The sequence below is a fragment of the Perna viridis genome, chromosome 6 (genome assembly GCF_037379345.1).
Source record: "Perna viridis isolate PV_CMFRI_1.1 ecotype Kerala chromosome 6, ASM3737934v1, whole genome shotgun sequence".
Classification (NCBI taxonomy): domain Eukaryota; kingdom Metazoa; phylum Mollusca; class Bivalvia; order Mytilida; family Mytilidae; genus Perna; species Perna viridis.
This window is the reverse complement of record NC_142450.1, coordinates 25,389,834-25,411,178: the sequence shown is the minus strand read 5'-3', so window position 1 is coordinate 25,411,178 and position 21,345 is coordinate 25,389,834. Positions and strand designations below refer to the sequence as shown.

At 31.7% G+C, this 21,345-nt stretch overlaps 1 protein-coding gene and 1 long non-coding RNA gene across 9 annotated transcripts in view; one reads left to right on the top strand and one right to left on the bottom strand.

Moving 5' to 3' along the window:
- Positions 1–557: 557 nt before the first annotated feature.
- Positions 558–21,345, top strand: part of LOC148614239 (glutamate receptor ionotropic, kainate 2-like) — a 95,045-nt gene continuing 74,257 nt past the window's right edge. For 2 of the 6 annotated variants that reach the window (XM_088588216.1, XM_088588209.1), the window contains exon 1: positions 17,212–17,643. The gene's annotated coding sequence lies outside the window, so the exon portion shown is untranslated. Of the gene's footprint in view, positions 821–6,255; positions 6,410–12,557; positions 12,873–17,211; positions 17,644–21,345 lie in introns of those variants that run through there. The other 4 variants (XM_088588210.1, XM_088588212.1, XM_088588214.1 and 1 more) reach the window with 4 other exon arrangements.
- On the bottom strand, positions 2,223–21,334 carry LOC148614241 (uncharacterized). 3 transcript variants are annotated; one of them, XR_015923605.1, is made up of 3 exons: positions 21,212–21,334; positions 15,392–15,584; positions 2,223–2,437 (listed from the first exon to the last, which is right to left on the bottom strand). It is a non-coding gene; the product is annotated as an uncharacterized LOC148614241 (long non-coding RNA). The 3 variants fall into 3 exon arrangements; XR_015923604.1 differs by lacking the exon at positions 2,223–2,437 and adding an exon at positions 12,866–13,309; XR_015923603.1 differs by lacking the exon at positions 2,223–2,437 and adding an exon at positions 13,329–13,699.

Below are 21,345 nucleotides of genomic sequence, written 5' to 3'. Positions count from 1 at the left end.
CTAGTTGTGAACGGCGGATTGACATTAGTATTGACGTTTTGGCAGGAGCAAGTCCAAGACTGAAATTAAAGACTTTATTAAACAGTGTGAAATATCGATTTGTTTTTAAACTGGGAACATTCAGTAAGTCACTGCTATCTATATGATAAATATGTAATCTACATATTACACTCTCCGAACCAAATTTACTATGTCATTGTTTCACTGTTTGAAAGAGTTGCCTTACACTGTGGGTTGTTACTTCGTTTCCAGCCACAATTCACTCTGGCTTTTATATTAATTGCATCGAGTGGTTTAAAGCAAAGGAGTAGTAATAAATCTATACTTCCCAGCAACTCTTATTCAATAACATAACATTTCTTTGATTATATTTTGACTCTAGGATTTTGACATGTTCCGGTCAAGTCATTAGAAAGTTTACTTACCTAATTAATGTAATAATTGTGACGTTGTTTTGGATTATGATCTGTTTGGAGTTTATTAAGCATAAAGACTAGACTAGTGCATACAAGCAGGTGATGAGGTGATTGTTATTATATAAAACCGGTTAATAAAACAACTATAGTGTGAATTTACAGAACAAAGAAATATTTTAAAGCAGATTTCTACAAATACTGGTTGAACAAATGACGGACCTTTAATCAGAAATACAGAGATATTATATCTTAAGTGTAACACGTTTACAATATAGCATGCGAACATACCATACATTGGTTGAATATGTGGCTACTACTAGGTATTCAAATTGTTTCCACTAAAAAGACATATCGATTTTAGTGTTTTTTGATAAAACACCAAAAGGCAAGGGAACTGATGCTTCGTAAGTATGTTGGCTTTTTTATACATCTAAAGAATTTTCTATGCACTATTTCTGTCGTTTCGAAATGTTAAAGCATAACTTTTTTTAACCTTTTTGGCAAAGCTTGGTCATTTATATTGTGATAGGTAAATAAGGAAAAGCCGTATAGTATTAAAGGTTCATTAAAAATTATCTTTTCATTTCAAATAATACGAAGTATAATTCATTACCTTCGAAATACATATATTTACCCATATCAAGATGTTGTTACTCCGTAAGTTAGTCAATTTGCAAAAGTTACGCCCCTTGAGGTCAGCACTTAAAAGCTTTAAAATAAAATCTAAGTAGTATAAGGTAATTCATACTTTTACATTTAAAGTTGCGTTATTATTTCTTGTGGAAAAAAATACGTCTAACGATTGTCCACAAACAGTATGTCAAAGCTTACCTAACAGTCGAAGGACCGAATTTTAGAGAACGGAAGAAATGGAATACTTTCTTATGAAAGGTAAAGAAGAAAACAAGTCAGTTTTCACGGTTGTTAAGGAATGATAAAAGTTACTTGCAGATTGAAATTAAACTATATCATTAATTTGATAAAAAGGGATATTTGATTTAATATCTTGAAATGGAATAAAATCCAAATTGCAAATAAAACGAAAGATAGTGAACAATATGTTACGCCGTGTGAGTGGTTTCGTTATTTCCTACCCATTTTGTTTGCCTGAATTTAGAATAATACAAAATTGTTAAAAGCATTGTATAATGTCCCCGTTAATTAAAGCTATTGTCAAGATGGTGCCATAGAAAATTAATTTTGACCTATATTTAGGTACAAAAATAAGGAATAAAAGCCCATCCTAGAAAAATACGTCACACAGTGAATAAATAAATAAACAAATGCATAACATGTTGCTTTGAATGATAATTAAGTACTGTCTTTTAATTGATTAAGATATAATACAATGCCAGGTAAAAATTTAGATTCATTCTAAGAGTTTGTAATTATATAATTATATAATTAAACTTGTCCTTGACTGCCACATTATTTTTTTTTTATTTTTTTTAATTTTTATTTAATTTTTTAACTGTCGTCAGGCCCTCAATGCTTTGTAACAATTCATCAAGTAAAATATTGAACAATATGTAATTATATCAGAATGAAAATGTAATTGTGAGTTATAATTTCAATGAGGGTTGTTATAGAGGAAAGAAAAAATTAAGTTGGACCGTTTGGTCCTGTATTTGTTTTTGTTTGTTTGTTTATATTGTTTTGTTTTTGTTTTTTTGTTTTTTTTTTATTATTATTATTTGTATTGTCTTGTTTCGTTTTTTTTTTCTTTTTCGTAAGTTTGAAATGATGGGAACATTTCTAGCGTGGGACTTTATTCGGTCATGGGCGCTTAAGAAAAATGTGGCAATGTATTTTACACGGATTTTGGGATTTTGTATTACATGTATGCATGTATATGCCCGACAATTTATGTACATTCAGAAAATTACCCTCTGCAGCTTGCCTTGTAGTGTGAGTCTGAGTGTTGTTATCGTTCATTGAAGACCTGTGGCTTATTAAGTTGATGTCTCATTGACATATCCACCAATTCCTCATTTGTAATAAATCGAACATCGTGCATCTCTCTATTTGAATGAGAACAAATGGACAATTAATTTGCTGACTTATTACAAGTGACATCGGACATAAGACATAAATTAAATGCAGTAACCAATTTTGGGGAAGTCATTTTTCCTGTAATCGTGAATGGCAATAAGTTGTATATTGTTCAGATTAAAATAGAAAATAATTTGCCATTTTTTGATTCAATACAAGAGTTTCTAATAGAAAATTCCTTTCTTTCAAAACCCTATGCATTCAAAACGTTTAGCAGTATATTTTGTCTTGTTTTAAATTTCATTATACTGGCGCAATGTCTCAACCACACACACCCTTTTCTGTCATTTGCATTTTCTGATGCAAAAAAACAAAACAAAATGGAGTATACAAATTTTTGGAGCATTCCTCCACTTTCTTAGGTAAGCAATTTTTAAAATGTAACATAAAATATCGAACACCCTACAACTTAATATTCAAACGTGACAAAGATAGTTTAATTTGCGCTTAGTTATTTAGTTATAATGATAAAACACAACTGCATAATACGTTCGTGTTTTGAAAAATGCATTCATGTCAAAGGTTGAGTTATATCAATTGTTCTTACCCCTAATGGTACCAGTATAGAATCAATACTCCCATAGATTTATATATTTAGTGGAAGAGTTATCAAGGGAACCAATATTCTAGCGAAATCAAAAGATTGTACTCCAAGAACAAAGACCAGACATGGAGAACAGACACACACGGCAAAGAACACAAAGTAAACACAAAAATACATACACAATAACAGAAGTTAATGAGTACCTCGGACTCCAATTGAAACTGGGAGTATGGACCAGATGCACCGGTAGGATAGGCGTCCTCTGCTTTTCTAGAAACACCCGCCGAGATTTGTTTATAAAAAAGTCAACTTCATGGTAGACAAAAGAGGAAAGAAAAACTTTGACACATTGAACTGAAGTGAATATCATTTGGATTTAAAAAAAGGTATATGTAAATTGGAGCAAAACTTCACTTATGTATCATTTCTGAGGACAATTGAAAATTAATATCCCCCAAGAGATTTGAGTGAGTCCACGGCGATCAGACAGAAAAGTCCTGAACTATAAAAACCCATTTTCTCCAGTTTCACTTTCGCTTTGCACTCATCAAACCAGCATTTTCAGAGGAACATTTTTCTGTTACAATGTTAAATTTTCAAAACAAAACAAAAAACTTATAGCGCTGTATTTTCTATATCTTATCAGTCATTGTTTGTATCTTTTGACAGAACATTAATTTGTAAAGAGACAAAAAGAAAACGCACTATATTTTATACCTTCCATGTTTTGACCCACACCCGCTTGGGAATATGCAAATCAAGAACTGTAACAAATGCAATTACTAAAATTAATATATAAAGAATAGTAAGTTGGTTAAAAGTAATTGTATGATTTACACATAAATAGGTCACCCATCCTAATTAGAAATAGTCATTTAAACTTACTGTTAAATAAGGACGTAAAGTTGATTGAAATCTAAATATTGATATTGAAATCCTGTAATTAACATTATGGAGGAACATTTATTTGTATTTTGATAAACAGGCCTTTCTAAGAAACAGATATTCTCGTTTATCTGCATAAATACTTAAGTCAACAACATTAAGTGTGCTACATACATTTAATTGTTGACAAAAGTATTTTATATAGATATCATTTTAGTTCAAGACATGTAAGAGTTGTAATCAAATAGCAGATCATCAGTATAGAGTGCACTTGATGAATTACATATAACTATGAGTGAAATTTTGAAGACAATCATTCGCTTCCATAATTACTCAAAACAAAAACTATTAATCCAGTTTACAGTAATATTCAACGTATCACCGTAATGATTTTTGTGTCTGAGTGAGTTAAGTAAAAATATTATATAAAAACTTGAAGAATTCATAGTTGGATGATATATAATGATTTGTTTTGAATTTGCGTTTTTCAAACAGTGCATCTTGAGTATGTTTAAATGATTCCACAGATGCCATGAAACCACATATTTTATGAATAGACTACACACGCGTAAATACACATTTTTTGCGTACTGGGATATCTTTACATATACAAAGCATGGAAGTAAATAATCAAACAGAGCAACAATACAAGCAATCGATTGAGATCGTACACAGGCAAAATTGAGCCACTTAAACTAAACTGTGTCATGTACCATACACATCACTTAAGAAGGTAGACCTAGGGTAAGGGACACAACTCTTACAAATCATTGGAACGTTTGTATCCACCATTTTACATCAGTCTAATGTAAACATTAAAGTAACTTAGACTGATTTCATTCTGTTTCAAATGAAAGGTTGATAGGCTTTGGTAAAATTGAAAATTATAAAAAACATATCAATAATTCCAAAAGTTATCTCCGTTACCTTAAGTCTACCTCCTTAAATGAGAAACAATAACGGCAACGTAAAGCTGACTTGAATATGATAATGCTGGTTAATCTGTTCTTAATATAATCTAATTATTAAGGTTCATCTACAATCAGATGCCCGATAAATGTCAACGTAACGTTACATTTTAACGTTAATTTAATATTAATTAATGTTAAGTTAACGTGACTACATTTTGCCTGAATAAGGTTTACGCTCTTCAAAAAATCAATAGAAATTGCAAAAAACAAACATGCAAAACAAATGTTATCATTATATAAACGACACATATCAAAAATCATGTAAAAAAACAACAAAAAACAACCGGTAATAAAAGAAAAGCAGATCTTCATATATTCTTTACACATTATCAGAACTTTTAAAAGGAAAGCTTTGATTTTTTTCCAGAAAATATCTTTGTATCTAAAATAGTTTTGTGTTTCTATCATTTATTCGTAAGATCAAACCGGACCATGCATTATGATGATACAAATGTTATTCAGAGCGAATTCCATTTCCATTGATAGTGCTGTTTAATGACATATGATATAAAACTGTATGCTCATTTCCATGCAACTGATTTCATGATAAAAAAAAAAAATTTCAATTGTCTATTCGAAAGGTTAGATTAATAGATTGTCTGTGAAATAGGTCAAAGTTGTCAACAACGTATTCATTGTAAATATTGTATGCATACATCCAAAGTTTCAATCACACATTTGGTAGGAATTTAGTGCACGACTATACTCGGCGTCACATAAATAACATACTGTTAAAATTTGAATAAAAATATTTTCTACGACTTTATTGACACCTACCATCGTTTAAATTGTCTTAAATGACTTGCTCATTCGTTTAGCCAAACGGCTTCTCCCTAAACATTGAATCGTTAAATTCCGGTCAGATTTTAATTCTAGGTGCCAATATTTACATTGTAAAAAGTCGGCCATGTTTACAGTGATCGGGTTGCTAGGAGATGTTGTTTACGTTTAAATGGTTTGTCCAAAAACCGAAGAACCCAGAATGCACTTCGGCGTTATTTCGGATATCTCGGATTTATTTTACGCGAACAACGTACAATACCGAGAAGTTGATCAAGCAGACGATTGTCACTGGAGTTCGACGGGAACTTACGAACTTCGTTTGTAAACAAATCGTCCCGTAAAAACCAACATGGCGGATATTAGTATGGGATTTTCCCGTAAGGATTTGTTACGCATGATTTAAGCTAATAAGCGACTTGTTTTTGAGAAGCTGTTTGGCTAAACGAATGAGCAAGTCATTTAAGACAATTTAAACGACGGTTGGTGTCAATAAAGTCGTAGAAAATATTTTTATTCAAATTTTAACAGTATGTTATTTATGTGACGCCGAGTATAAATGATTTTGATTGTGTCCTTCATGTTTAATAGCAGTTGTATCACATTCTTTATTTATTCGAGATTACATATACACCATATACACGTATAAGTACTCATTAATCTGAGTGTTCTAGTATTGTGATGGCGGCTCTTTCAAGAACGAACACATAGCCAGTCTTACTTTTAAATGTTAATTAGGATTTCCAAAAATAGCTTACTAGGTAAGTACTGTGAAAATACTTTAATTGGTGGATATCAATTTTCGTGGATTAGGGAAGAAACACATGTTTCCTGAATTCGGGCTTTTGAGGTGTTTAGTATACACTTCAATGGAAATCTCCTTTTCGTTGGGAACCAAATTTCGTAGTTTGACCTATCAACGAAAACCACGAAAATTGGTACCCTACGAACAATAGTACTTTTGTAGTAAAACATATAACTTATTGTCAAGAATAAAAAGTATACAAACATAATTCCATTTTTTTTAATTTATTTTTCAATACTAGAGATAAAAGGCGTATTTCAACATATTTTTTTTTTCATTTTGGTAATGAGTAAAAGAATCACTAAATCTACTAAAACAACGGCTAGTTTTTTTTAAGTTACCATATGAGCACATTAATTATATCTTTTCATTCTCTTGTTGATTCAATTTATGCATTAAGAAATGGATACCACAAAGTATTATGTATATCCTAGACTATTATGTTTAAATGATATTGTTAACCATTGTAGTTTTGTCGCATTCTTATGAAAACAGTCTTTAATATGTCGAAGTCAACGAATGCATGTTTGTCTTGAAAGTTTTAATAAACTCAGCACTCCTTATTCGATTAAAAATTAATGTTTCTACAGTTTTTTTTAAATTCATGTATATATTTCGTTTATTTCATTTTCTATTCTTTTTAAATTTCTGGTGACCATCACCATTGGCTTTGTAATAACAGAGCACGAACCACTGCTAATGTTATCTATCCTTAAACATATGCCACCAGTTCATATGTCAATGCATCTTATTCACATGTTTTAATTTCTTAGCTCCACACAAACACTTTTCATATAAATATGTTTCAATTGTTTATTGATTTTTTTTTAAATTAATCTTAGCATGATTGATTATTAGGGACAGACCTTTGAGTTATCAAACAGGAGTTATGTTCAGCATATATCTTTATGTTGTTAAGGGTACTGTCTCAATCGATTGGGACGATAGGAAACTTTAAAAAGCAGGCTATAAAATAACTATAGAATTGCATACATCATATCCGAGCCATTCAAATATCAGACCTAATATACAAATAAATCAAATCGTTGACGCTCCGATACTAATTTTCATTAATTTCTTTATTTGTTGTTTTGATTTGATTTGATTTTAAGAAAAAAGACTTTAAAGCAAAATTTGTTTTTTTAGGTACAGCACCTCATGTATCATCTCAGGTGAAAATAACTTATGTACACATAGAAAAGGGTTCACACAAGTATTACATTCTGATTTTGACAAAAATCCCCTTTGTCCATATCCTCTTTGCTTTACCTCCTACGTTTTAAGAAAAGTACAATCAGTGATATCACTTAAATGTTGTCTCTCGTTATTTGACTTTAAGAACACAATTACTTAACTGCTAACTTTATTTTCAATTGAATGCCATTTGAATTGTTGATAGACAGCAGATGAATTAAAATTTTTGGATTGCCTTGAAAATCAGAACAATGTTGAAAGCATACTTCATCTCTCGATGTACTTCCATAGAATACATCTTAAATATTATTCCCTAATTTAGACAATTGTTTGCAGGGAATGATTCTAATAAACATGTGCCATCCATTAGGAGTCAATCTTAAACGATTTTGTTTCCAATATGTGCGTGGTGAGAATAATGCATTTATTCAAGTGTGCTTCTGATAATAAACTTAATATAGTTTGTCTGCTCGTTTTAACAAAATCATAAAGACCGTCTTGGATACATAATCATTGATTGATTTTCTGTTTGAAGGTCGATATGCAAATTTAGATATAAAGAGTTCCTTTAATACTAGTTTATAATGTTGTGAACGTGTAAAACTGTGGACGAAAAGAAAACAATGCTTGAATTATCTCCTCTAAGCAAAACCATTATGTTCTTAAAGATAACCAATGATTTTTTAGGAAGTATCTTATTTAATAAAGTGAAAAAAAAAGAAAAATCCTGCGTAAAAGATATCATATTAATTATTTCTGTCCAGTAGCTATTCTTTGTTCAGCATAGCTATAGCAACGTAATATGTCACAATGTGTTTTTTTTTCATCATATCGCTTAGGAAAATTTTGCATGACCACGATTGCCAATTGAGTCTCCTTAACCAAGCAAATGGTGTATGGACCAGTTATAGTACTTGCGTGGAGTAAAATTCCCCTTTTATGGTATATAAATGTTGGGGAATAGGGAAAAGGGTGTAGAGATTTTGAATAAGAAGGATGAGGGTATGAGTTTTAATAGGGTATATTGGTACAAACAATATATTACACTTAACTTTAAAAAAATAGTGTAAATAATAAAGAATGTAATAATATCAAATTCAATTTGATAATCTAAATAACTGATTCAGAAAAAAAATAAAATGACGATTCTTGGGGAATAAGGATTTTTCAATGCAAAATGGGATATTCCCTATGTGGAATTTTCTTTGAGAATAGGAAATGGGAAATGGGGGAATAGTAAATTGTGTAAATGGGAAGTTTATATAATTCAATAGCAGTAAACTCTATCAAGTTTGATAGTGATTGATTTCTGGAGGCTACATAATTAAATGTGAAAGTTTGTGGAAGATGATTAATTTGATGAAAATCAAGTATATTATAAGACGGTGATTTTCAAAGAAGTTGTAATCGTCAGACGACAAAAGGCAACTGTCTGGCTTTTAGGTCTAAGTAAAGGCATTATGAAGTCATAATAACCCTGTTTTTTTTTAAATGTTGGAAATTCTTAAAGTCCCTTTTTTTTGGCTTGTGTTTTTTTTTTTTTTTTTTTTTGTTTGTTTTTTTTTATTTATTTTATTATTATTATTATTTTTTATTTTTTTTGGTTTTGTTTTTATTTTGTTTTTAAGAAACACTTAGGGATTGATAGTAAAGGAAAACTATTGACCAAACTATATGACAAACGCGATGACTTGTCATTTCGTATTGTCAATTTTCCTCTCATCTGTGGCAATATGCCTTCAGCACCTGTGGATGGAGTTTTCATATTACAACTCATACGTTGTGCAACGCAGACCTTTTTGTGTCAGCCAGACTTCTTTCAGTAAGGCTTCTGGAACAGGGTTATGTTGCTACATTATTGAAAAAGTAATCAAGGGAACCAAGGTTATAGCGGTAATCAAAAGAATGTAATCCAGGGACAAAGACCAGACATGGAAAACAGACATACACAACAAAGAACATAAAGTAACTAAAATCATACATACAAAGTAACAAAAATAAATGAGCAACTCGGACTCCACTAAAAACTGGGAGCATGGACCAGGAGCACCGGTAGGGTAAGCGTCCTCTGCTTTTCTAGAAACACCCGCCGAGTTGCTCATAAAAAGTCAAGTCCGGGGTAGACAAACGAGAAAAGGAAAACTATGACTCGTTGAATAAATCAGTTTTCATGGTGCTGATGGATACACCATAACGATCCACGAGTTCATGATGACGACCATAAAACTTCTGTAGTGATGACTTCAATCTTGTAGCAACATAACCCTATTCCAGAAGCATATTTGTCAGAGTTCTAGCGCCATACAAAAAGTCTGCGTAGTCCCGGCAAGCTCTGGCATAACGTATGAGTTGTGATATGAACACTCCCTACGCAGGAGCCGAAGGGATGTTGCCACAGATGAAAGTTGACAATTCTGAATGAAAAGTCATCACGTTTGTCGTAAAGTTTGGTCAATAGATTTCCTTTACCATCGATTTCAAAGTGTAGGTCAAGATATGAGGCTGACTTCACAGTGTCTTTTATCTCAAGTTCTTTTGGGTAGTTGCTATGTATCAAATTCCCGAAATTAGGATTGTTTAAAGATAACACGTCATCTATATAGCGGACACTGAGATTGAAGGATCTAGCCAAACAATATTCTTTCTTTCTGATCAGATCAGCTATAAAGTCAGCCTCATAAGAGTGAAGTAATAGGTCAGCTAGTAAAGGAGCACAATTTGTTCCCATTGGAATGCCGACCGTTTGTTGAAAACCACGTCCACCACACTGGACAAATATGTTGTCGATTAAAAATTCCAGCATTTTGTAAAGATCTTCTTCTGTATATTTGGAAGATGATTTGGAATTATTTCTTACAAGTATGAGGAATCTCTACCAAGAACTATATATTTGTATCTTTTTTGGAGATGTATAATGTTTTTAAGTCGGGATTTTAACTGAGGATGGGGAATAGAAGTATACAGTGTTGAAAAATCATAGGTTTTAATGCTATTATATTCAGATAATAGTCTTGAACTGATTGTCTCCAAAAGATCTTTTGAATTTTTCAGGATCCACATTGAATTAATACCACTACGGGAGTAACAAGTGTTGTGGTAGGACTGTAGACCCTCTTTGACAGTTGTGAGTATAGAAGTTAAAAGTTTTGAAAGAGGTTTGGTGGTACATTTTGCAGATCCAGCTATGAAACGTTGTTTTTATGGATTCTTGTGAAGTTTAGGAATCCAGTACATAGACGGTAAATCACAATCATCGTCCTTGGCACAGAAACAAAAAAGAGGATAGCACAGATTTATGGTTTTCCACAATCTCTTCTTTGGAAAGATTGGTAGCAGTGTAGGTCTTATCACTGCTATTATTTTCTACGTCTACCTCTGATAATAATCATTGGATATAAAACGTTTGGCAGACAAAAACAATGTTGTTTTGGGCTTTGTCTGCTGGTACGACAACATATTTGTCATGTATAGTAGACAATGTTTTTGCTACATCGGGGTCTTTGAAAACTGATGTAGCCTTGGCATTCATTGACCTACTTAAAACTTAAAACGTTTCAAAATTAAAGACCTCACGGCCTTCAATCACTCTGAGAGAGAATCAATGTCTTCTTGTTCTCGTTTTATCCATTTTCTTGCCTAGTCCTCGATGGCATCCATAAGAACTTTAAAGTTATAATTTCAATTTATGGAGCGTGGTTCACGGTACTTGGGACCTTTAGAAAGGATATTACGCAGAGATTCGTTTTCGATAATAGTTAAATCTCCCGTTACGACGTGACCAGAAGGACCATATTTGAACGGAGAGGTTTTGCAAGAACAGTCAGGTGGTTTAGCCTTGAAGTCCTCAATCTCGATGTTCTGCAATAGCCTTTTATAATTGAAAATTTTGGATGCTATGGGTGAAGTATAAGAATATGAAATAATTGGTATGGATTTGTCTTTGAAATATGGGGGAATTTTGTTGGTAACGTTTTTGTGATGGAGGATGTTAGCCAAATTAATTGCATCTATACCTTTGTTGACAAACCTAGTGGAAGAAATGATCGTTTTTCTTCATCTTGACTTTTCACACAAACTGGTTTAAAGAGTCTGTGGAAACCAATATCCAAAATGATAGCAACAAGTCTGTATAATGATGAAGTAGGGTCAGAAACAGGAGTGCCAGGACTTGTTTTGTAAAGGGAGTGTAGTAGAGTGAGAGGTATAGAATAAAGTTTGGTTCTAATGTGATGAAGTCCAAAAGGTTTTTGTATGAAAGGAAGGAGACCATCTATGGAGACATCATGTAACTTAGGTGACGTATAGTGGCGTTGGCCATGACTTCTTTCCCGTCTTGGATTTTTGTCAAATAAATTCATCACATTTATGTTATTGTTATATTGGCTTGAAAGGTTTCCCATACTTTTGATGTTGTCATTGCATCCGTAAGGTATTGCAGTACCTAGTCTGCGTATCCAGTACTCCTCTCTTTCCCTACGATAGTTTTTACTTAGAACGGGACTGTTCGTAGGATGGTAATTTTTTTTTCTGTTTCATTACAGAAGTTTTATAGTCGTCAATATGAACTCGTGTATCGTTACGGTGTACCCATCTGCACCGTGAAAACTGATATGTTCAATTGTTATAGTTTTCCTTTCCTCTTCTGTCCACCCCGGACTTGACATTAAGTGAACATCTCGGATGGTGTTTATAGAAGAACAGAGAACGCTTACCTCACCGGTTCATTTAGTCCGTGCTCCCAATTTTAAGCGGAGTCCATGTCTGTTATCCAGTACTATTTTCCATGTCTGATGTTTGTCCCTAGATTACATAGTTTTGATTTCCGCTTGATTCTTCGTTACCTTGATTACTCATTCACATTCTTCCACAAACCACATATTTAGATAACGTTGTTATATAAATAGTATGGATAGCAAGGTGTTTTTATAACAGTTACCAACAATTGTGTTGCTTACCAAAAGTTAAAATACATATATTCAGAACAGTAGAATGCTTAAACATATATTAAGAATGACTATACACCGCTTTAGAAGTTTCGAGAAGTTGAGATAATCCCATGATGTTCCGATGTGTCGCAAATGCGTACCCAAATACTCCTGGTGTTTTCATAATTCAGGAGTCTGTTACGCAGATATTTTGGGAGTTCAAGTACTTGCTCTAGCGTAGCGAATCAATTGTGAAATGTAAACACCGTATACAGCAGATGAAGGAATATTGCTGTACAGGTAAGGAAAATTTATGATATTAAAATTAAAAAGTCGTCTCTTTTATCATTAATCTCTCAATACTGAGATGACCACTGTTGTCAAAATCATGATGTATGTCCACAAAATGCAGAAGAGTCTGTTTCTGTAGTCTCCTAGAAGTGAATATCTAAACAATCGTCTTCAGATAATTGCTCCAAAGCAATATTACTCTTGTATTGTGTCACTCTCGTTATTGTATGATACATATACTAATACTATTGAAGTAGATGTTTCATGCCTCGTTTCCGTAGCATATGACGACATAAAGAAGGAATTTATTAGATAATGATGATTAAAGATTCACGTCGGCTTGTAAATGTCATGCGATTGTAGTGCAACAACCGCTGAGAAATGTCATATGATATAACAACATCGACATTTGCTGGCCTCAATTTTCTGCTAGTGGTATTTTGTATCTGAAATTAATATACTGGCTGCGTTCAGAAAATTCCTTTACATCTGCGATCACAAAATATCCTACAAATTTAACCTAAGCTAAAATTTCCGAACTTAATTTGGTGATTACTTTTAAAGGTCTGTTAGAGAAATTCACAACCATGCAAAATGGTTGACGAAGGAAATTGAAAAATAACGCCCGGAAAAATTATGACGTTTCACATGTAAATACCTTTTTTAATAGATTGTTTTATTTAATATTTTTATTTGTTTAAAATCATTTAAGCAAAATAAAAAAGGCAAATGAACATGTGTTATTAAATAGACGGCTCTACATATGGTAGATTTTCAAAGAACACAACTCTACATGCATGTTTTAAATTGTTCTTCCTATTTGGTACATTTCAATTCTGAAAAAAAAAACTATTGATTATTTGTTATGATAAACACCAGTACGCAACAAAATCCTTCACTTTATGTTCTGCTAATTAAGGAAACAATTCAAGGGAGTTTGTTCATCTTTTCAGTTACTTAGTCTGTATAGTTTGATATATCATACCAAGGGATTTCTACGAGGTTTTGTACAATCGGTTATAATTATTTTGAACTCTGTCTTATATTCTATAGCTTAAAAAATTGAATTAGCATGCTTTGTTTTGATTCTCCATCGGAATAAAGTGGACAAGCAATACTAGAGGTTTGCATTCAAACTAGATAATGATCTTGATTACCTTTGTACTTATCAAAATTAATCAAAACGATTAAGGACGACATGATTGTATTCCTTATGTCTCATGAGTGTATTCCATGTGACTATTATGTCGTTTTAGATTAGTTTTGAAAGTATGGATGCAGTAGTCTAACTCGATAACTTTTGATAACGTCTTTATTATGTGATCGGTTTTTTTTTTTTTTTTTGTTTTGTTTTCTCGAGATCTTTTGTGCGTACGCGTCGTCACACATTCGGAACTGCACGTATCTTGTTTCATCTTATAGTTAATCATATGTTTTAGACATTGAATTACATGAATCGTGTCATTTTGAATGATCTCACACTTCAATATCTAATACAGTATAATACGACATAATATACTTATAAGTAGCAGTCTTTATAAAAATCAGACAGAAGGTGTTTTACCCATTGAATTTTCTTTTTTTTTTCTCAATCAGAATCAGTTACATACCCCATAACCAGTTTGACTTTTTCATTTGGGTGTTGCGCGTTTGAGATTAAATTTGAATAGATTGTACATGAAATTAGCACTTTGCAAGAGTTATTATTCTATATTTGCTTTCATTCAGTTGAATTTAGTGTGAGATGGATGTATGGTTTTTAAAAAGTACTAATCTGAATGCAGAAAAGGCAATTGTAATTTAAAAATAAAGGATTTGTAGGACGAAAAAAACATTGTTTATTCGGGGTTCATTTCAAATTTCGAATGCTTAAGAAAATCAGAAACTATGACCACCGCAAAATTGGGTATGATCGAAAAATATAATGAACGCAACGTGACAGTAAACTAGAAAACTAGTTCTATGTGGCATCAATGGTTTCCGAAGCAAATTGTTACATAAGCTATTATTGCAGTCAATAAATCAAGCTAAGAAGTCAAATTTGTTAATTAAAACCGAAGCAATTAAAAATACTCATTTACCTTAACACGTACAGAATCAATTTTTCACGTCGTTCTGGATTTTTTTTTTTTTTTTTGTTTTGTTTTGTTTTGTTTTGTCTTAGTTTTTATCGAAATTTATCCTTTCATTTGTATGTATTTTTGTGTAGGGCTTGCCATTACCGTACCAATTTATTTGTTTACAAAGTAAAAATATATGACAGTTCATATTTATGAGAAATCACATTTCAGTCAGTGTTAAATGATTTTTTAAAGAAAACTTTGAAAAACTAATTATTATTATAAATTAGCTTTTTTAAATTCGGTTTACTCTTAATTGCCTTTTGTTTAGTTACCTTAAGATGATCTACTGCATGTTAAATGGGAACGTCATGATTTACGACATTGTATAAGATTTCACGGTTTGTTTTGATCTATATTTATCTCATTCTGTATTATTGTATTTTTCAATTTCAATTTTTAGCTCACCTGGCCAAAGTCCATGTGAACTATTGCCATCACTTGGCGTCTTCTTCATCGTCGTTAACAATTATACAAAACTCTTCTTCCTCTGAAACTACTTGACCAATTGAAACCAAACGTGATATGAATGTTCCTTGGGGTATCCTGTATAGAACTGATGTGGTGATTTTTGATTCGTCGAAAAACATGGACGCCGTTACTAAAAATAAAACATAGTAATCAGACAGTCGTTTTTGACATACATCTCCTAAACCGTGAGGTTTATCTAAATGCTGTTCGAAAAAAGTCTTCAACATGATAAGATCTATCTGTGGTCAAATTTTTGTTTTAATCTGCTTAGCCATGTTGAAGTTATTGCCCTTTTTAACGATTTTTGCTGCTTTTATGCTTTTAATGTTATTTCTTTCACAAATCTTCTCCTCTGAAACTGCTTGATCAAATGAAACAAAACTTGGTATGAATGTTCTTCGGGGGTATTTTGAATAGAACTGATGAGGGGATTTTTGATCCGTCAAAAAACATGACAACCGTTAATAAAAATTGAACATAGGGGTCAGACAGTAGTTTTTTGCATATATTTCCAAAACCGTTAGGTTTAGCAAAATTCTTTCAACAGCTGAAATGATCCATGTTATTAGAACTACAAAAGTCGTCAGGGATAAAAGTTGTCAGATGACTCCTTTTGAGAGTTACTGCCCTTGAAAGGGGGAAAATGACTACTTTTTTAACAGTTTTCAGTCAATATCTTATGATAACTATGATAGATTAAAATAAACTTTCAATTGTTGAGAAGTCCTTCCAAAGAGTCTTGAGTCAAAATTGTTGGAAAACTTCTCGTTAAATTTATTGCCTTTGAAAGGCAAAATTCAACCAGGTGAGCGATTCAGGCTCCTGAGAGCCTCTTGTTTTTTTATTACTTTAAGCAATTATGTTTATCAGTACAATGTTACAACACGCAACAGTACATATGTCAGTATTTTAACAATATAACAGAAAATAGTACAAATAATATTTGTTTTGATCTTAACAATAGAGTTCAAGACTAAATGATAAAGTCAGTAGGCGTTTATAAATAAAACAGAATTTTGAATCAAAATCAATTCATATCAGAAACGATTGCATATATTTTGTTTTGTTCTTTTTTTTTTGTTTTGTCTCATGTTGTTTTTTTTTTAGATTTTAAATTGCTGTTGCTATTGTTTTTTTTTTGGTTTTGTTTGTTTGCTTTTTGTTTGTTTGTTTGTTTGTTTATTTTTGTTTTGTTTTGTTTTGTTTTGTTTGTTTTGTTTTGTTTTATTTTTCTTATGTTAATGTCGATTCTAAAAGTAATGACAAAGTGCATGACATCATGACAATAGAAGTAAACTGCTTATTAAAAGAGGTACACCACGTCTTTCAAACCATATTACTTGGTTGCTGAATACCCTCGGTAGCCATATGTCCACCAGCAGTGTCATCGACCAAATACTTATTATGTATCTATATATGGGTTAGATAAGTCAGACTAGTGGGCTGCTACAGAACCTCGGATCTTTGGACCACAAGCAGTGGTTTAAACCAAGTGATTATTAAATAAAAAACCTAATCATATGTATTGCAAATTTTAATATGATGAATAAAGTTTCAAAAGGTAAGCGAGCGTTATACATATACAGAATTGAAAATCAAATCTGCTCATTTCGGAATTATTGTAAATTTCAAGACAAGCATGTTAATATCAATTTATTATACTGAAGTTACAGAAGACAACACCGGTTAAACAAATGTGCAGCTTCTGGAGTTATAGTATTACTATCTGATGTTGAGGTAATCAAGTGGCACAAAGCGCCTTAGCAGAAACAGATCTATACTTAACAGCAGTGCTTGTTGTACATAAAGGATTTTTTTCTGATATAGTTTTGACTCCAGGATTTTGACACGTGCCGGTCAATTAGTTCAAACATTTATTTTCCTAATTACAGGTATAATTGTGATATTGTTTTGGATTATCTTCTGTTGGTATACCAAAAGCGTGAAATCAATGCCAGTGCACATTGGCGAAAGCTTATACAATGAGTTAATATCTGTACGTTATATTGCTTAATTTGTTTCCTTCACAGATAAAGTGTTTTGTTTAAAGATTGTTAATCGATCGACATGTGTAATTATGGTCATCTGTGTCAATTATGACGTCACTGAACCGGACCTTTACATTTAAATTAGTGACATTTGGAATATATTAGAGTGTAATTGAAGTTTGTGAATATAACCGTTAATTGGTGAGTATAATTATAACTGAAATTTTAACTACATTTGTTTTCAAATACATGTTCGTGTTACAAGCATATCGTGGCAAAATATTTGTAATCTTCAGTATTACTTTCTTGGACGATATGATACAGAACACAATCACATGTGACTTTCTTCAGAGTTATTACTTTATAATACAACTTCTAGATATTTAGTAAAATTCTCCATTTGATTATATCAGATAAATGTGTTCTGCATATTAAATGCTATTAATCTACCAAACGGTAACGACACGTGTGGACGTTTAACGTTAAAAACAATTTCTTGCCTGCATTGTATTCCTTGATTGAGCCTTGACACTGCATGACTAAAACCTTGAGCACTGCTTTGTTGCAAATGATACAGATGATAAGATAAAAACCAATATTTCGTATAGTGACCAAAAGGAGTATGCCAAAAGGTAGTTTTAATATTTAAGGTTCATTCGACGGTAAATCCTTGGATTGATTTTGACGATATATGTTACATGTCCACTATTTATTTTCATCAAATATGAGGTCAAAATTAACGTATTTTTAAAAACAAAATACAATCCAAAATCTTCTGTCTCAACTTTGTTTACAATAATTTATTTGTGTAATGGAAATAGTGGTGTTAAATTAGAATGATCTTCCAAACTTAAATTTATTATCAAACATTTACATTAGCATAACTTTTGAAAGGTATATTGCTTTTATATATTTTGTTTCTGAACGCATTACGATTCAGTGCTATAACTTAAGTGCAGTTTTTCCCTACTGATTGTATTTGAGGAATTTTTTGTTGCAGAGGAAAATTTTCACTTCCAATTATCTGCTCACTAAATCTGATTTAGCTATTAGTCAAGTACCATAACTCTTACAAATTCAATTTGACCCATCACTGTCAATATATGTTTGAGTCTAAACAAGTGAAGTAATCAATTATCATATACAAATACTTTTTATCGTGTAATTTGCAGAATTTAATCATCCTTCATTGGTTGTCATCTTGTGAGGTATGATCAAATGCACATTACAGAACTAATAAAAGCTTCCATCATGTCAGGACGACACATAAAACAGATATGAAAAGAACAGTTTTTTTTTTAATTTCTTGTGTCTAGTAATATAAAATAAAGTAGAAATCACGCATTGGTGGACAATGATAAGAAATGTTATTTTTGGGGAAAGACCATGTACAACACTTTGGAAAATTCCAAAAAAAAAAAAAGAAAATATTTTCAAACTAACATTATTGATAAACTTGGTGGGTAGTAGGTGTTTGATCATTCGATTTTCTAATTCATGTGAAATGTTTTTCAATAAGAAAATGAGGGTTTTCCTCTGTACATGAAACAGTCAGATTTGAATATCGAATGCACCATTGTTATGCTGTCCTACTCATCTTGTAGAGAACAAGTAAATTGGGAAAAGGTTTCTTTTACACACAATTCCTATTTCACATGAACCGTCCAGCTAATACCCAGTAAAAAGTATTCCATTTGACATTTAAAATTAACATAATGTAAGCATTCAACGTAATCTGGATACCGTTAATCTTTCTTGTTTACGTACATCAAGACTTTACTATATCAAACTTCCAAAGGTTTGTTATGACTGAAACATTTTATAAACATAAAAAAAAGAAAGATTAGAGAGAAAGTTGTCAAAATGAATTATGATAAAATAAGTATTGTTAGAGAAGTGCATTTTCGAGAAGACTGTTCTGTTTAATTTTGTTTTAAATTATAACACCTATTCTGATATTCATACTTACTTTGGAATGGCGCGTGGACTACCAATCAAACACTTGTCATAATTGTATGCTTCATTATATGTATTGCGATCTTAATGATGAGTATAAAATGCTAAGAAATATTTAAGCTTTTATGATCATTCAAGAGGATTTGCCTGGTTAAATTATTGTACTTGTTGCACATCGATGCAAGACCATTAGCTAGATTAGTTTTTTTATAAAGATTACAAACCAGTGTGGATTATTCAAACTTAACATCACCAGTAGAGAATTTCATTAGCTAAATTAATGCGTCATATATTTCGAGGAATTCATAACTGTGATAGTACTGGAACATTTTCCCTATTATCGATTTTTAAATTGTGTAATATATACTTTTTTACAATATGGAAGTACTGCAAGCTGGTAATTTACATTGTCAATAAATATCCATCGCTGCACTTAAGTGGCAGTTTTTATGAAAGAGTGTACTTCCAATTTTGTAATGTAAAGGCAGCTATTTTTTCAAACAGAACTTCATCAATGGTTCATTTCAAATATGTTTAAAACCTGTCAGTCAAGCAATTCAATTACTTAACTTGTTGCTTTATTGCATAGCTACATTTTGAAATTCAAAAAGTGCTGAACGATGAAACGTTTCATAATACTTACATCATGCTATTGAGTGAAAAAAGTATTAAATTTCCAGTTTACTGTAAATGAAGTTTGACGAAGAACTATTTTTATTTTAGAACGTATTGTCGAGAAAATATTATTTTAGATTAAATCAATGACTGATGGACAGAACTATAAATTATCTGTAGAAGACGTGATGAGAATAATGTTTCTTGTCGAGTGCACTTATTTCAAATAGAATAGGTTCAAGTTAAACTTGTCCTTTAGTCAAAAAGTATCATATAATAAATTTTCTACATCGTCACCAAAACGTTTTCTACTTCCGTTTATCAAACATGGGACTTGAAATTCTTTCAAACAAACAAACTGTTGAAGTTGTAGGTATAGCCTTTCTTTTTCCTATTGCACATTACCTTGTATTACTTTTTTCATTTCATTATGAAAGGTTTATAACCAATGTAATGTGCGGAATGTAATAAGCAATTCTTAGTTGCTCAATTGGAAACGTTGGAAATCGAAAATGCAACTGATTGTAAATGCATTCCAATAGGGGACAGATAACACATCTGTCCATTGGAGAGGCAAAACACTTTTTGGTGCATCTATATGGTTAATATGTTAAAGAGAGAACAGCCCCACCGGTATTTAAAATGTCAGTTCAAGGCTACTTATGAGTCTTCAATGAAAGACAGTGAAATCCGCAAACCACTGAGCAGGCTGCAGCTGCCCCCGAGACAATTTTTTTACACTGGTACAGCGAAATATAATTTGTTTTTATTTTTGAACATTAACCCACAAAACAAAACGAAATGCTCAATGTTAAAAAAAAATCCTTTCATACATATAATGAGATTTCATATCTTTATCTTAACGTTATATCGACAAATTCTAGCAAGTGAGCAAATTCGAGAGGGGCTACTATACACAAGAAATGTTTTGCGACAGTATTAAAGGGGCATTGAATTTTGCGAAATTGCTAATTCCCCTCAACATATTTTTATAAACTTTTATTCAGAATATTCTGACTACTGCCATTCGATAATATTTTATGATTACTTTACAGCCACACAACTAAAATTCGATTGTAAACATAAGACTTGTGAAAATACTGTTGGAAATACAAACTTCCGTGTATAAAAAATATCAAATAATTCTAGCATACTGTAGTATATACTCAAATGTTATGTAAAAATATATCTGTATTACTTGCAGTAGTTCAGATGATCTTCAATACTCCCAAAATTGTTACTGTATTAAACATGTATTGTTGTAGCGTTATAGTGGAATGTCTCGTGCCTCGTTTTCATAGCTAATGACGAAACAATAGAGGGAAATTATTA